We start from the raw sequence: 14,282 nt of genomic DNA on the forward strand, positions 1-14,282 counted from the left end.
AGCGGACCAACGGCATTAGCTGTTGGCAACTATGTCCCATAGCAGCGAGGGGCAAGTTGAACCTTCCGTTTGTGCACTGGGCAGAAGCTGCCTGAAAACCTGCCAATTGAAACGTGACAGAGCATCAACAATACCATTATCAATTCCCAGAACATGGTATGCCCTGAACCAAATGTTCTTTTCCAGACGCAGAAGAACTAAATGACGTTGTAAGCCAAGGACCAGTGCACCAAACTGAGGTTATCATACCAAAAACATATTTTCCTATTAGCAAATTGGGAGCCCCACATCTTGAAGGCCACTACAATGGGAAACAGCGCCAGATTTTTGCACAGCCCCTCCACTCTCCACGAATCCGGCCACGCGGCAGCACACCACTGACCTCCAAATATGACACCAAAACCAGCCAATCCAGCTGCATCAGAAAACAATTTCAACTCCGGGCTTGAAATCTCAGAAAACATAAAGCACGTGTGGCCATTGAAAGAAATCAAAAATGTTCTCCAAACTTCCAAATCAGCCCATAAATTTTTTGTCAAGCGAATTTTATGGCTGGGAAAAGTAGCCCCTCTTGTAGCTAACAATAAACGTAATGAAAAAACCCTACCCGATGGCATGACTCTTCAGGCAAAAACCAACAGTCTGAGTAGTGACTGCATTTGATGCAAGGTGACCTTTTTGACAGCACAAAAACCTTCAATCATGTTCAGAAGCTTACGATACGATACGATACACTTTATTGATCCCGTGGGAAATTATGGTATCACAGCAGCACGACTTACATCATAAAAATCATCCACCTTCTCCACCTTCTCTCCCGGCAACCAATAAACCATGCTGATAGTATCAATTTTGATTCGCAAAAAAGTCGTCACAGGACCAACCGTTTTTTCCTCTGACAACGGGACACCAAACTGATCCGCAATATCCTTGAAAAATTTTAATAACCGCGAACAAACATCAGTCTTTTGGTCCTACAAACAAAAATTATCCAAGTAGTGTGTGACAGATCTAACACCGGTACCTGATCTAACAACCCAATCCAAAAAGGAACTGAAGAGCTCAAAATAATAACTCGCTCGTAGAACAACCCATCGGAAGGCACATGTCATAATAAAAACCATCCTCCACTTGACAGCCCAAAAGGTGGAAACAGTCCGGGTGAACAGGTAAAAGACAGAAAGCGGACTCGATATCAGACTTCGCCAGGAGTGCACCAGCACCGGCCTGGCAAACGAAGGCTACTTAGCTGTGAAAAGAAACGTATGATACCGATGCGTCCTTCACTGAAATTCCATCATTAACAGATTCACTATTAGGGTAGTATAGATGGTGAATAAGACGAAATGAACCAGGGTCCTTTTTCAGAACTAGGCCCAATGGGGAGACTCTAAAGTTCCAATACGGAGGGGATGTGAACGGGCCCGAAATCCTCCCTAACCTCACTTCTTTTTCAATCTTTTCCTGCTGGACTTCAGGGTGGTCACGGGCCGACTTCAAATTGGAAGCAAACGAGAGAAACCTGTGAAATTTGAAAGGAATAAAAAACCCGCCTAAAAAAACAAATCGGAGTTAGCCCGGCGCAACTTTATTAGGATATCGGTCTAACTAAGGGCCCATCGCGACTACGCTCACCGGAGTCCTTATGCTCCCTGCTTTTGCTGCCAGAAGGCTTGGCTGGTAATTTTCCCGGGGGAGCGGGAGCAGCGGGCCGCTGGGTGGGCTCCTCCGCAGGCAGAGCCTTCATGTTTATATTTACACAACCCAAATAAACGGCAATGTCCCTCGTTGAATAACCAGCAGGCTCTTGGTCTCCGCACGACCACTAAGCTGTGACCTGCTGCTGCTGAAGATTGGCTAGTGGCCGCTGATGGAAAGGGGGGCTGTTTCTGTGATAACATTAATCTGATCCATACTTCATTAGCCTTAACCCCCCCCAACCAATTTCAGGCTGCAGGGCCAGCCGCCTCCGGCATTACTCATCATAGCGCCACCGGTCAGACCCGCCATGGGCCTTGTACGATGTATAAATCCTGTCCTGGTAAAATAACAATTCAGAACATCATTCCGGATGCCTCTGGCCCATGACGCAACCCAAAACGGTGAAAGCTTGTAATGTAACCAATTGCTCATGGTTTTGGCAACCTTCTGTCTGCTCCTGTAAAAAGGTCTATCATTCACTCTCCTCTCCTTGTCCACCGTATGCTGGTCCACCGATATTAATGACCAGATGTCTATATATTTCTTAGACCATATTTTTTCTCTAGTCTCAATATCTAAATAAGACCCTAGAGGGCTAATCCCACAATAAAGAGAATCTTTAAATGTACCCACTAGTGGTGGTTTGCTCTTCTTTTGCGGATTACGAAGATTTACATGCTGGACACCCCTTGGTGCTGAGAATTGAACAATTAAAGCTCTCAAAGCAGACAAAAAATTGAATTACCATCGCTCCCTGCAAGAGAAATATTGTACTCACCCATACTTGCCACAGGAGGATGGACTCCGACCAAAGGAGGAACTCCAGTACCTGGATCAAAGGATGGGTGGGTGATGGCCAGGCAGGAAGCCCTTACTCCACAGGTCCCGCCAGGCTTGACACCCTGGCGGCTGTTTCCGGCTCTCGTCTGTTGCCCCGAGATCGATGCCAGTAATCGGGACTCGCCGATGCACTCGTACACTCTGACGATAACGGAGATCGCCATCTTGAGGACTGTGACCTGCGACCCCTCCTGTGAGATCTGGACCTCCGACATGCAAGCGAGGAATGCCTGCTGCATTGGCATGAGGAGTGGTGTCTGTGCCGACTATAACGGTGAGGTGACTCCGAGGACGATGAACTGGAACCCCGGCATCTACGCCTAGATGGGTCCACAACATTAGTTGGATCCGTGGGCAGAGAGGAAGACAACCCTTGTGGCACTGCAGGAGTTACATCAACAGCAGCGTCATCCCTGCCAGCATCAGACATGCTGGGGACAGCAGCTGCCGGCATAAGTGATACTACACTGTCATGCTGCGCCTTATCCTGCCTAGGGTCAGAGGCATCCTCCGCAGATGTCTCTAGACCCCATCTGCCCTAATAACTGCGACTGCACAGGGTTGTGTGGTGGCACTTGTGGCTCTAATGGCACTGTAGTACTGGCGCCAAAACTACCGCCAGTTCTGGGATGCAGGGATGGGGAGTTGTGACTGGAAGGGGGCAGGGCTTCTAAGTTCTAATGGTCAGCAGGTTCCTCTCTCTCCTGTAGAGTGTAAGCTCTTATGGTCAGCGGGGTTCTCTCTCCTGTAGAGTGTAAGCTCTTATGGTCAGCGGGGTTCTCTCTCCTGTAGAGTGTAAGCTGTTATGGTCAGCGGGGTCCTCTGTCTCCTGTAGAGCGTAAGCTGTTTTGGTCAGTGGGGTCCTCTCTCTCCTGTAGAGTGTAAGCTCTTATGGTCAGCGGGGTCCTCTCTATCCTGTAGAGTGTAAGCTCTTATGGTCAGCGGGGTCTCCTCTCTCTCCTGTAGAGTGTAAGCTCTTATGGTCATCGGGGTCTTCTCTCTCCTGTAAAGTGTAAGCTCTTATGGTCAGTGAGGTCCTCTCTCTCCTGTAAAGTGTAAGCTCTTATGGTCATCGGGGTCCTCTCTATCCTGTAGAGTGTAAGCTCTTATGGTCAGCGGGGTCTCCTCTCTCTCCTGCAGAGTGTAAGCTCTTATGGTCATCGGGGTCCTCTCTCTCCTGTAAAGTGTAAGCTCTTATGGTCAGTGAGGTCCTCTCTCTCCTGTAAAGTGTAAGCTCTTATGGTCATCGGGGTTCTCTCTCTCCTGTAGAGTGTAAGCTCTTATGGTCAGCGGGGTCCTCTCTCTCCTGTAGAGTGTAAGCTCTTATGGTCAGTGAGGTCCTCTCTCTCTCTCCTGTAGAGTGTAAGCTCTTATGGTCAGCGGGGTCCTCTCTCTCTCTCCTGTAGAGTGTAAGCTCTTATGGTCAGTGAGGTCCTCTCTCTCTCTCCTGTAGAGTGTAAGCTCTTATGGTCAGTGTGGTCCTCTCTCTCTCTCCTGTAGAGTGTAAGCTCTTATGGTCAGCGGGGTCCTCTCTATCCTGTAGAGTGTAAGCTGTTATGGTCAGCGGGGTCTCCTCTCTCTCCTGTAGAGTGTAAGCTCTTATGGTCATCGGGGTCCTCTCTCTCCTGTAAAGTGTAAGCTCTTATGGTCATCGGGGTCCTCTCTCTCCTGTAGAGTGTAAGCTCTTATGGTCAGTGAGGTCCTCTCTCTCCTGTAAAGTGTAAGCTCTTATGGTCATCGGGGTTCTCTCTCTCCTGTAGAGTGTAAGCTCTTATGGTCAGCGGGGTCCTCTCTCTCCTGTAGAGTGTAAGCTCTTATGGTCATCGGGGTCCTCTCTCTCCTGTAAAGTGTAAGCTCTTATGGTCATCGGTGTTCTCTCTCTCCTGTAGAGTGTAAGCTTTTATGGTCAGCGGGGTTCTCTCTCCTGTAGAGTGTAAGCTGTTATGGTCAGCGGGGTCCTCTGTCTCCTGTAGAGTGTAAGCTCTTATGGTCATCGGGGTCCTCTCTCTCCTGTAAAGTGTAAGCTCTTATGGTCAGTGAGATCCTCTCTCTCCTGTAAAGTGTAAGCTCTTATGGTCATCGGGGTTCTCTCTCTCCTGTAGAGTGTAAGCTCGTATGGTCAGCGGGGTCCTCTCTCTCCTGTAGAGTGTAAGCTCTTATGGTCATTGGGGTCCTCTCTCTCCTGTAAAGTGTAAGCTCTTATGGTCATCGGGGTTCTCTCTCTCTCCTGTAGAGTGTAAGCTCTTATGGTCAGCGGGGTTCTCTCTCCTGTAGAGTGTAAGCTGTTATGGTCAGCGGGGTCCTCTGTCTCCTGTAGAGCGTAAGCTGTTTTGGTCAGCGGGGTCCTCTCTCTCCTGTAGATTGTATGCTCTTATGGTCAGCGGGGTCCTCTCTCTCCTGTAGAGTGTAAGCTCTTATGGTCAGTGGGGTCCTCTCTCTCCTGTAGAGTGTAAGCTCTTATGGTCAGTGGGGTCCTCTCTCTCCTGTAGAGTGTAAGCTCTTATGGTCAGTGGGGTCCTCTCTCTCCTGTAGAGTGTAAGCTCTTATGGTCAGTGGGGTCCTCTCTCTCCTGTAGAGTGTAAGCTCTTATGGTCAGCGGGGTCCTCTCTCTCCTGTAGAGTGTAAGCTCTTATGGTCAGCGGGGTCCTCTCTCTCCTGTAGAGTGTAAGCTGTTTTGGTCAGCGGGGTCCTCTCTCTCCTGTAGAGTGTAAGCTCTTATAGTCAGCGGGGTCCTCTCTCTCCTGTAGAGTGTAAGCTCTTATGGTTAGCGGGGTCTCCTCTCTCTCCTGCAGAGTGTAAGCTCTTATGGTCATCGGGGTCCTCTCTCTCCTGTAAAGTGTAAGCTCTTATGGTCATCGGGGTTCTCTCTCTCCTGTAGAGTGTAAGCTCTTCTGGTCAGCGGGGTCCTCTCTCTCCTGTAGAGTGTAAGCTCTTATGGTCAGTGAGGTCCTCTCTCTCTCTCCTGTAGAGTGTAAGCTCTTATGGTCAGTGTGGTCCTCTCTCTCTCTCCTGTAGAGTGTAAGCTCTTATGGTCAGCGGGGTCCTCTCTATCCTGTAGAGTGTAAGCTGTTATGGTCAGCGGGGTCTCCTCTCTCTCCTGTAGAGTGTAAGCTCTTATGGTCATCGGGGTCCTCTCTCTCCTGTAAAGTGTAAGCTCTTATGGTCATCGGGGTCCTCTCTCTCCTGTAGAGTGTAAGCTCTTATGGTCAGTGAGGTCCTCTCTCTCCTGTAAAGTGTAAGCTCTTATGGTCATCGGGGTTCTCTCTCTCCTGTAGAGTGTAAGCTCTTATGGTCAGCGGGGTCCTCTCTCTCCTGTAGAGTGTAAGCTCTTATGGTCATCGGGGTCCTCTCTCTCCTGTAAAGTGTAAGCTCTTATGGTCATCGGTGTTCTCTCTCTCCTGTAGAGTGTAAGCTTTTATGGTCAGCGGGGTTCTCTCTCCTGTAGAGTGTAAGCTGTTATGGTCAGCGGGGTCCTCTGTCTCCTGTAGAGTGTAAGCTCTTATGGTCATCGGGGTCCTCTCTCTCCTGTAAAGTGTAAGCTCTTATGGTCAGTGAGATCCTCTCTCTCCTGTAAAGTGTAAGCTCTTATGGTCATCGGGGTTCTCTCTCTCCTGTAGAGTGTAAGCTCTTATGGTCAGCGGGGTCCTCTCTCTCCTGTAGAGTGTAAGCTCTTATGGTCATTGGGGTCCTCTCTCTCCTGTAAAGTGTAAGCTCTTATGGTCATCGGGGTTCTCTCTCTCTCCTGTAGAGTGTAAGCTCTTATGGTCAGCGGGGTTCTCTCTCCTGTAGAGTGTAAGCTGTTATGGTCAGCGGGGTCCTCTGTCTCCTGTAGAGCGTAAGCTGTTTTGGTCAGCGGGGTCCTCTCTCTCCTGTAGAGTGTAAGCTCTTATGGTCAGCGGGGTCCTCTCTCTCCTGTAGAGTGTAAGCTCTTATGGTCAGCGGGGTCCTCTCTCTCCTGTAGAGTGTAAGCTCTTATGGTCAGTGGGGTCCTCTCTCTCCTGTAGAGTGTAAGCTCTTATGGTCAGTGGGGTCCTCTCTCCCTGTAGAGTGTAAGCTCTTATGGTCAGTGGGGTCCTCTCTCTCCTGTAGAGTGTAAGCTCTTATGGTCAGTGGGGTCCTCTCTCTCCTGTAGAGTGTAAGCTCTTATGGTCAGTGGGGTCCTCTCTCTCCTGTAGAGTGTAAGCTCTTATGGTCAGTGGGGTCCTCTCTCTCCTGTAGAGTGTAAGCTCTTATGGTCAGCGGGGTCCTCTCTCTCCTGTAGAGTGTAAGCTCTTATGGTCAGCGGGGTCCTCTCTCTCCTGTAGAGTGTAAGCTGTTTTGGTCAGCGGGGTCCTCTCTCTCCTGTAGAGTGTAAGCTCTTATAGTCAGCGGGGTCCTCTCTCTCCTGTAGAGTGTAAGCTCTTATGGTTAGCGGGGTCTCCTCTCTCTCCTGCAGAGTGTAAGCTCTTATGGTCATCGGGGTCCTCTCTCTCCTGTAAAGTGTAAGCTCTTATGGTCATCGGGGTTCTCTCTCTCCTGTAGAGTGTAAGCTCTTCTGGTCAGCGGGGTCCTCTCTCTCCTGTAGAGTGTAAGCTCTTATGGTAAGCAGGGTCCTCTCAATATCCTGTAGAGTGTAAGCTCTTATGGTCAGCAGGGTCCTCTCTCCTGTAGAGTGTAAGCTCTTTTGGTCAGCGGGGTTCTCGTTCTCTCTCTCCCCTGTAAAGTGGCAGCTCTTATGATTAATGGGGTCCTCTCTCTCTTGCCTGTAGCGTGTAAGCTCTTATTGTCAGCTCTGTCTCCTCTCCCCAATATGTATTTTACAAGCCATTACAAGCTTTCCAGTATTGAAATCCACACAATCCCAACTGGCTAAGAGATTCCCTGCTTGACATTGCAAGGGAACCAAGGTTCCTCTCTTCCCCGTACGGTCACTTGACCTTCTACAGAGATCTGTGTAAGGACACCCTTCAAAAGCGTAGACTGTTTCGGCACACCACCCATAGGCTGCAACAGGCCGGAATACAGTATAATTGGTATCAGTCATCTAATCTGAGGTTTCATTTTGCTTCAAAATGGTATACCTTTTCTTCCCCAGCAAAGGCAGCGGTCTTTTTGAATCGTGCGGGCATAAACATGTCCAGGTCTTCTTCCGGCCCTACTTCCTTAACTTGAAATAACTTGTCGTCGAGAATCTTAGAAATTTTTTCTCTTCCTTTTCTTCTACAGTTATTCCACATTATAGCATATAATGAACCGGACTTTTTCGCCCACAAGGTCTGGGGTCATCTGGAGATGACCTAGACAAGACAGGCCTTCATGTATTATTATCCATCTTACTGGACACCTTATATAGCTTTTAAGCCACTATGTTACTCCATGCAAGTTTATGTGTAGCTTTACTTATGTGATATTGCATCAAAGCTTCAGCCTTTATGTTTATACAGAAGTATTATATGAAAGCCTGTCTCCCCTATTGCTATAGGGGTTTGTTTTTTCCCATTTCCATATCCCACCCCTATCCTCCACCCCACCCTTGCCTTACCTCCCCGGTTAACAGTTAAAATTAATAAAAACATTTGAATAGAAGTCCGCACAAATATATTTGACGCAAATCAAATATTTTGGAAAAATTTGGCAAATTCAAATTCAAAAGATCTGGTCATATCTACTATTGAAATGTATTGGAGAGACTTCCACTAAATGGAAGTTCACAAAATAATAATTTGACTGAATGGAAAGTCCAAATGTGCTGGGTCAGGATTTTTTAAATATTTTGTTTTAACACTTGGAATGTCACCTGTAATACATTGCATGTAAGTGATAGCACCTATTGATGGTAAAATATGAGGAAATCAGCTACAGGGTAAATACTTCACGAGATGTGAGGAATCAGGAAACACACACTGCTAAATATCGAAGTATCACCTGTACAAGACAAACCGGCCAGGAGGAACCTACGGAGAACAACAAGAGCCACAACATAATGAAGTAACATAGAAAAGTGAGTATTGATTCATTGTGCGATATTGATTCATGATAGATAGATAATAGATAGATGATAGATAGATGATAGATAATAGAAAGATAATAGATAGATAGATAGATAGATAGATAGATAATAGATAGATAGATAATAGATAGATAGATAATAGATAGATAGATAGATAATAGATAGATAGATAGATAATAGATAGATAGATAGATAATAGATATATAATAGATTGATAATTGATGCATAGATAGATAGATCAATAGATAGATGATAGATAATAAACAGATTAGATAGATAGATAACAGATGATAGATAGATAGATAGATAGATAGATAGATAGATAGATAGATAGATAGATAGATAGATAGATGATAGATAATAGATGAAAGAAATGGAACAGCACCGTATAGATGAATTCAGGGTGCAGGGCCCTCCAAACAAATATCTATTTATATAAATAAGAAAAAAGAAAAAATGAAGCAGCGCTCCAATAAATGATGAAACAACTGGACTTTATTAGCTCATATGGTGTGGCTAATAAGGATAATAGACAGATAGAGAATAGATAAAAAGATAGATAAGCAACGTTTTGCAAAGGTGTTTAGTTACCATTTTTTTTGCATAGATAGATGAATATAAACCTGAAACATACATCTATTATATAACCGTCTAAGGGTCACTTCCGTCTTTCTGTCTGTCTGTCTTTCTGTCTGTCTGTCACGGAAATCCCAAGTCGCTGATTGGTCGCGGCAAAACAGCCACGAAAAATCAGTGACGGGCACAGTCCGGCGGCAAAATGGCTGCTCCTTACTCCCCGCAGTCACTACCCGCTCCATAATCCCCTCCAGTCAGTACTCACACAGGGTTAATGGCAGCGTTAACAGACCATGTTATGCCACGGTGTAACGCACTCCGTTCACGCTGCTATTAACCCTGTGTGACCAACTTTTTACTAATGATGTTGCCTATGCAGCATCAATAGTAAAAAGATCTAATGTTAAAATAATAGAAAAAATAAAAAATAGTTATATACTCACCGTCCGTCGGCCCCTTGGATCCAGAACAGGCCTTTCCCGCTCCTCGCGACACTCCGGTGACCGCTCCAAGCATTGCAATCTCGCGAGATGATGATGTAGCGGTCTCGCGAGACCGCTATGTCATCATCTCGCGAGACCGCAATGCACTCTTGGGACCAGAGCGCACGAGGAGCATCGGTAAACACTTCGCCTGGATCCAGAGGCCAACGGAAGGTGAGTATATAACTATTTTTTATTTTAATTCTTTTTTTTAACAGGGATATGATGCCCACATTGCTATATACTATGTGGCTGTGCAATATACTATATGGGCTGTGCAATATACTACGTGGGCTGTGCAATATACTGTGTGGGCTGTGCAATATACTACGTGGCAGTGCAATATACTATGTGGCTGGGCAATATACTATGTGGCTGTGCAATATACTACGTGGCTGTGCAATATACTATGTGGCTGTGCTATATACTACGTGGGCTTTGCTATATACTACGTGGCTGTGCAATATACTACGTGGCTGTGCAATATATTATGTGGCTGTGCAATATACTACTTGGCTGTGCAATATACTATGTGGCTGTGCTATATACTACGTGGGCTTTGCTATATACTACGTGGCTGTGCAATATACTACGTGGCTGTGCAATATATTATGTGGCTGTGCAATATACTACTTGGCTGTGCTATATACTATGTGGGCTCTGCTATATACTACGTGGCTGTGTTATACACTAAATGGACTGTTATATACTATGTGGTCTGTGCTATATACTACATGAACTGTGCTATATACTACGTGGGCTGTGTTATACACTATATGGGCTGTTATATACTACGTGGGCTGTGTTATACACTACGTTGGCTGTGTTATACACTATGTGGGCTGTTATACACTACGTGGGCTGTGTTATACACTACGTGGGCTGTGTTATACACTATGTGGGCTGTTATATACTACGTGGGCTGTGTTATACACTACGTGGGCTGTGCTATATACTACGTGGGCTGTGTTATACACTATGTGGGCTGTTATATACTACATGGGCTGTGTTATACACTAAGTGGGCTGTGTTATACACTATGTGGGCTGTGTTATATACTGCGTGCCTGGGCTGTTATATACTATGTGAGCTCTATTATATGCTATGTGGGATGTTATACACTCCGTGGGCTGTGCTATATACTCTGTGGGCTGTGTTATATACTACGTGGCTGTGCTATATACTCCGTGGGCTGTGCTATATACTCTGTGGGCTGTGCTATATACTATGTGGCTGTGCAATATACTACGTGGCTGTGCTATGTAGTACATGGCTGTGCTATTTACTACGTGGGCTGTTATATACTACGTGGCTGTGCTATATACTACGTGGCCGGCCGCGAACAATCAGCGACAGGCGCAGTCCGGCCGCGAATTGGCGCGGGATTTGAACCACGCTTCGCTAATTGGTCACGGTTGGCCGAATCCTGTGTATTCAATGTATTATTCTAAAATCTTCATAAATAAACTACATACATATTCTAGAATACCCGATGCATTAGAATCAGGCTACCATCTAGTATATAGATAAGAAGGAAAGGTAGAAAAGATATTCTATATTTTCAATATATATGAAGTTGCAATCAAAGTAATTCACCCCTTATTGAAGATTTGGTTTATTAGCAAAATCTACAAACTTTCTACAATAAACCAATGAAACAAGAACAATGAAAACATCTTATCACAAATAATGTAACAAGAGGTTTCTCTAAATTCATGTGCAGAATGTCACATTTACTGACTACTGTACTCTCAGAATTATTCACCCCTTCATTACAAGCATCTTTAGTACTTAGCTGAACCCTTCTGGCTGTTATAACTTGCTGCAGACATTATGCAGAGCCAGACACCAACTTCTGGTAGCATTTTTGAAAAATGTCCAGCCTGATGTGGAGCACCAGAAAGTTTGATGGACAGAGGCACATGGAACAAAGTCCAGACCATGGACAGGTATGTAACACCAGAATTATCCAGGACTTCTTCTGAAACCAAGCCTTGGTGGAATGTGAGGTATACTTGAGATTATTTGCCAGTTGGAAGATCCGATGAAACCTAAGCTTCAGCTCCCTCACAGAAGGCCTGACGTTGTCTCCATAAATTTCACAAGATGCAGGCTTCCAGTGGCAGAGAAAACAAAGCAGCCTCAGAGCATCACTGAGCCACCGGCATAATTTACTGTAGTCATCACCGAGCCATCACCATGTGCTTAGTAGGCAGGGGTGAAGCTAGCCTCTCTGCTGCCTGAGGCGAACGGAAAAATGGCGCCCCCCCACACAGTCCCTGCTGGAGGGGGGGCGGGAAGGAAGGAGGGGGGCGAGCACTTGACCCTGTAAAAAACAAAAAAGAAAACCTAGCAGCGCAAATCCAGTTACAGTATATACTCGAGTATAAGCCGACCCCCCTAATTTTGCCACAAAAAACTGGGAAAATGTAATGACTCGAGTATAAGCCTAGGGTGGAAAATGCAGCAGCTACCAGTAAATTTCAAAAATAAAAATAGATACCAATAAAAGTAAAATTAATTGAGACATCAGTAGGTTAAGTGTTTTTGAATATCCATTTTGAATCAGGAGCCCCATATAATGCTCCATAAAGTTTGATGGGCCCATAAGATGCTCCATATTAAAATATGCCCCATATAATCCTGTATAAAGGTTAATAAGGGCCTCATAAGATGCTTCATAGAGATATTTGCCCAATATAATGCTGCGCAAGCGTTATGGCCCCATAAGATGCTCCGTACAAGTCACTAACTAGTGATGGGCAGTCCGGCTCTTTTTGGTGATCTGGCTCATTCGGCTCCGCTCACCATAAAGAGCCGGCTCTTTAGGCTCGCGAACCGACTCTTCTTCAAAATAAAAATCCGTTTTCCACAGTCCTCGCTCCAGGTGTGACAACTGGATGCACACGCAAGTCCCATCCGTCACCATTGAAAGTCAATGGAGACCAAAACGGATCCTTGTGCAGCCATTGTCACACGCAATGCGAAATATGCAAGTGTGAAACCAGCGTAACGCTATATAATGATTGGAGCTGTGCTAGATCTCTCCACAGGTTATGCCTAAAATCACTTTATATTACCCTCAGCAGCAACAACCGACATCGTCCATCCTCCTCCCTGTATGTTCCTTGTATGTTCCTGTCCTGAATCCTCCTCAGTCCTGACTAATACTATGCTACCAAACAATCTGCTGAGTCCCTCCATCTACTATATAATTGTCTAAGGGTCACTTCCGTCTGTCCTTCTGTTTGTCTGTCTGTCACGGTTATTCATTCGCTGATTGGTCTGGCCAGCTGCCTTTCATGGCTGCCGCGACCAATCAGTGACGGGCACAGTCCGGAAGAAAATGGCCGCTCCTTACTCCCCGCAGTCAGTGCCTGTCGCCTGCGCACACCCCTCCGGTCACCGCTAACACAGGGTTAATGTCGGCGGTAACGGACCGCGTTATGCCGCAGGTAACGCACTCCGTTACCGCCGCTATTAACCCTGTGTGTCCCCAACTTTTTACTATTGACGCTGCCTATGCGGCATCAATAGTAAAAAATGTAATGTTAAAAATAATAAATAAAAATATATAAACCTGCTATACTCACCCTCTGTAGTCCACTGAGCCGCTCCCGCCGGCCGCCATCTTCCGCTGCAGTCTCCGGTGGCAAAGATGGTATGGTAGAAGGACCTGCCATGACGTCACGATCATGTGACCGTGACGTCATCACAGGCCCTGCGCGACAAGGACCTGCCATGACGTCACGGTCATGTGACCGCGGCGTCATCACAGGCCCTGTGCGCCTGCACTAGAAAGACCTGCCATGACGTCACGGTCATGTGACCGCGACGTCATCACAGGTCCTGCGCCCATACCAACGCTGGGACCAAAAGCTGCCGTGGACTACAAGGGGCCTTCGGAAAGGTGAATATATGTTTATTTTTTATTTTTTCACCTGTGACAAACCTGGCTGGGCAATATACTACGTAGCTGGGCAATATACTATGTGGCTCTGTGTTGTATACTACTTCGCTGTGCAATATACTACGTGGCTCTGTGCTGTATACTACGTCACTCGGCAATATACTGCGCCACTGGCCAATATACTACGTGGTTGGGCAATGTACTACGTCACTGGCCAATATACTACGTGGCTCTGTGCTGTATACTACTTCGCTGTGCAATATACTACGTGGCTCTGTGCTGTATATTACGTCACTCGGCAATATACTACGTCACTGGGCAATATACTACGTGGCTGGGCAATATACTACGTGGCTCTGTGCTGTATACTACGTCGCTGTGCGATATACTACGTCACTGGGCAACATACTACGTAACTGGGCAATATACTACGTGACTGGGCAATATACTACGTAACTGGCCAATATACTACGTGGCTGCGCAATATACTACGTCACTGGCCAATATACTACGTGGCTGGGCAATATACTACGTGGCTGGGCAATATACTACATGGCTGGGCAATATACTACGTGGCTGGGCAATATACTACGTGACTGGGCAATATACTACGTGGCTGGGCAATATACTACGTGGCTGGGCAATATACTACGTGGCTGGGCAATATACTACGTGGACATGCATATTCTAGAATACCCAATGCGTTAGAATCGGCCACCATCTAGTATAGATATATATATATAACGTGAAAAAATTGGAACAGCATCAAATTACTACCTTACAA

General features: G+C 46.2%; 1 protein-coding gene across 1 annotated transcript in view; it reads left to right on the forward strand.

Annotated features, from left to right (window-relative positions):
* The first annotated feature begins 8,404 nt into the window (after positions 1–8,404).
* LOC138638695 (adhesion G protein-coupled receptor F5-like) overlaps positions 8,405–14,282 on the forward strand; it is a 141,103-nt gene continuing 135,225 nt past the window's right edge. Inside the window, exon 1 of the mRNA XM_069728195.1 lies at positions 8,405–8,521. The gene's annotated coding sequence lies outside the window, so the exon portion shown is untranslated. The remainder of the gene's footprint in view (positions 8,522–14,282) is intronic.

This window comes from Ranitomeya imitator, chromosome 5 (assembly GCF_032444005.1).
Source record: "Ranitomeya imitator isolate aRanImi1 chromosome 5, aRanImi1.pri, whole genome shotgun sequence".
NCBI lineage: Eukaryota > Metazoa > Chordata > Amphibia > Anura > Dendrobatidae > Ranitomeya > Ranitomeya imitator.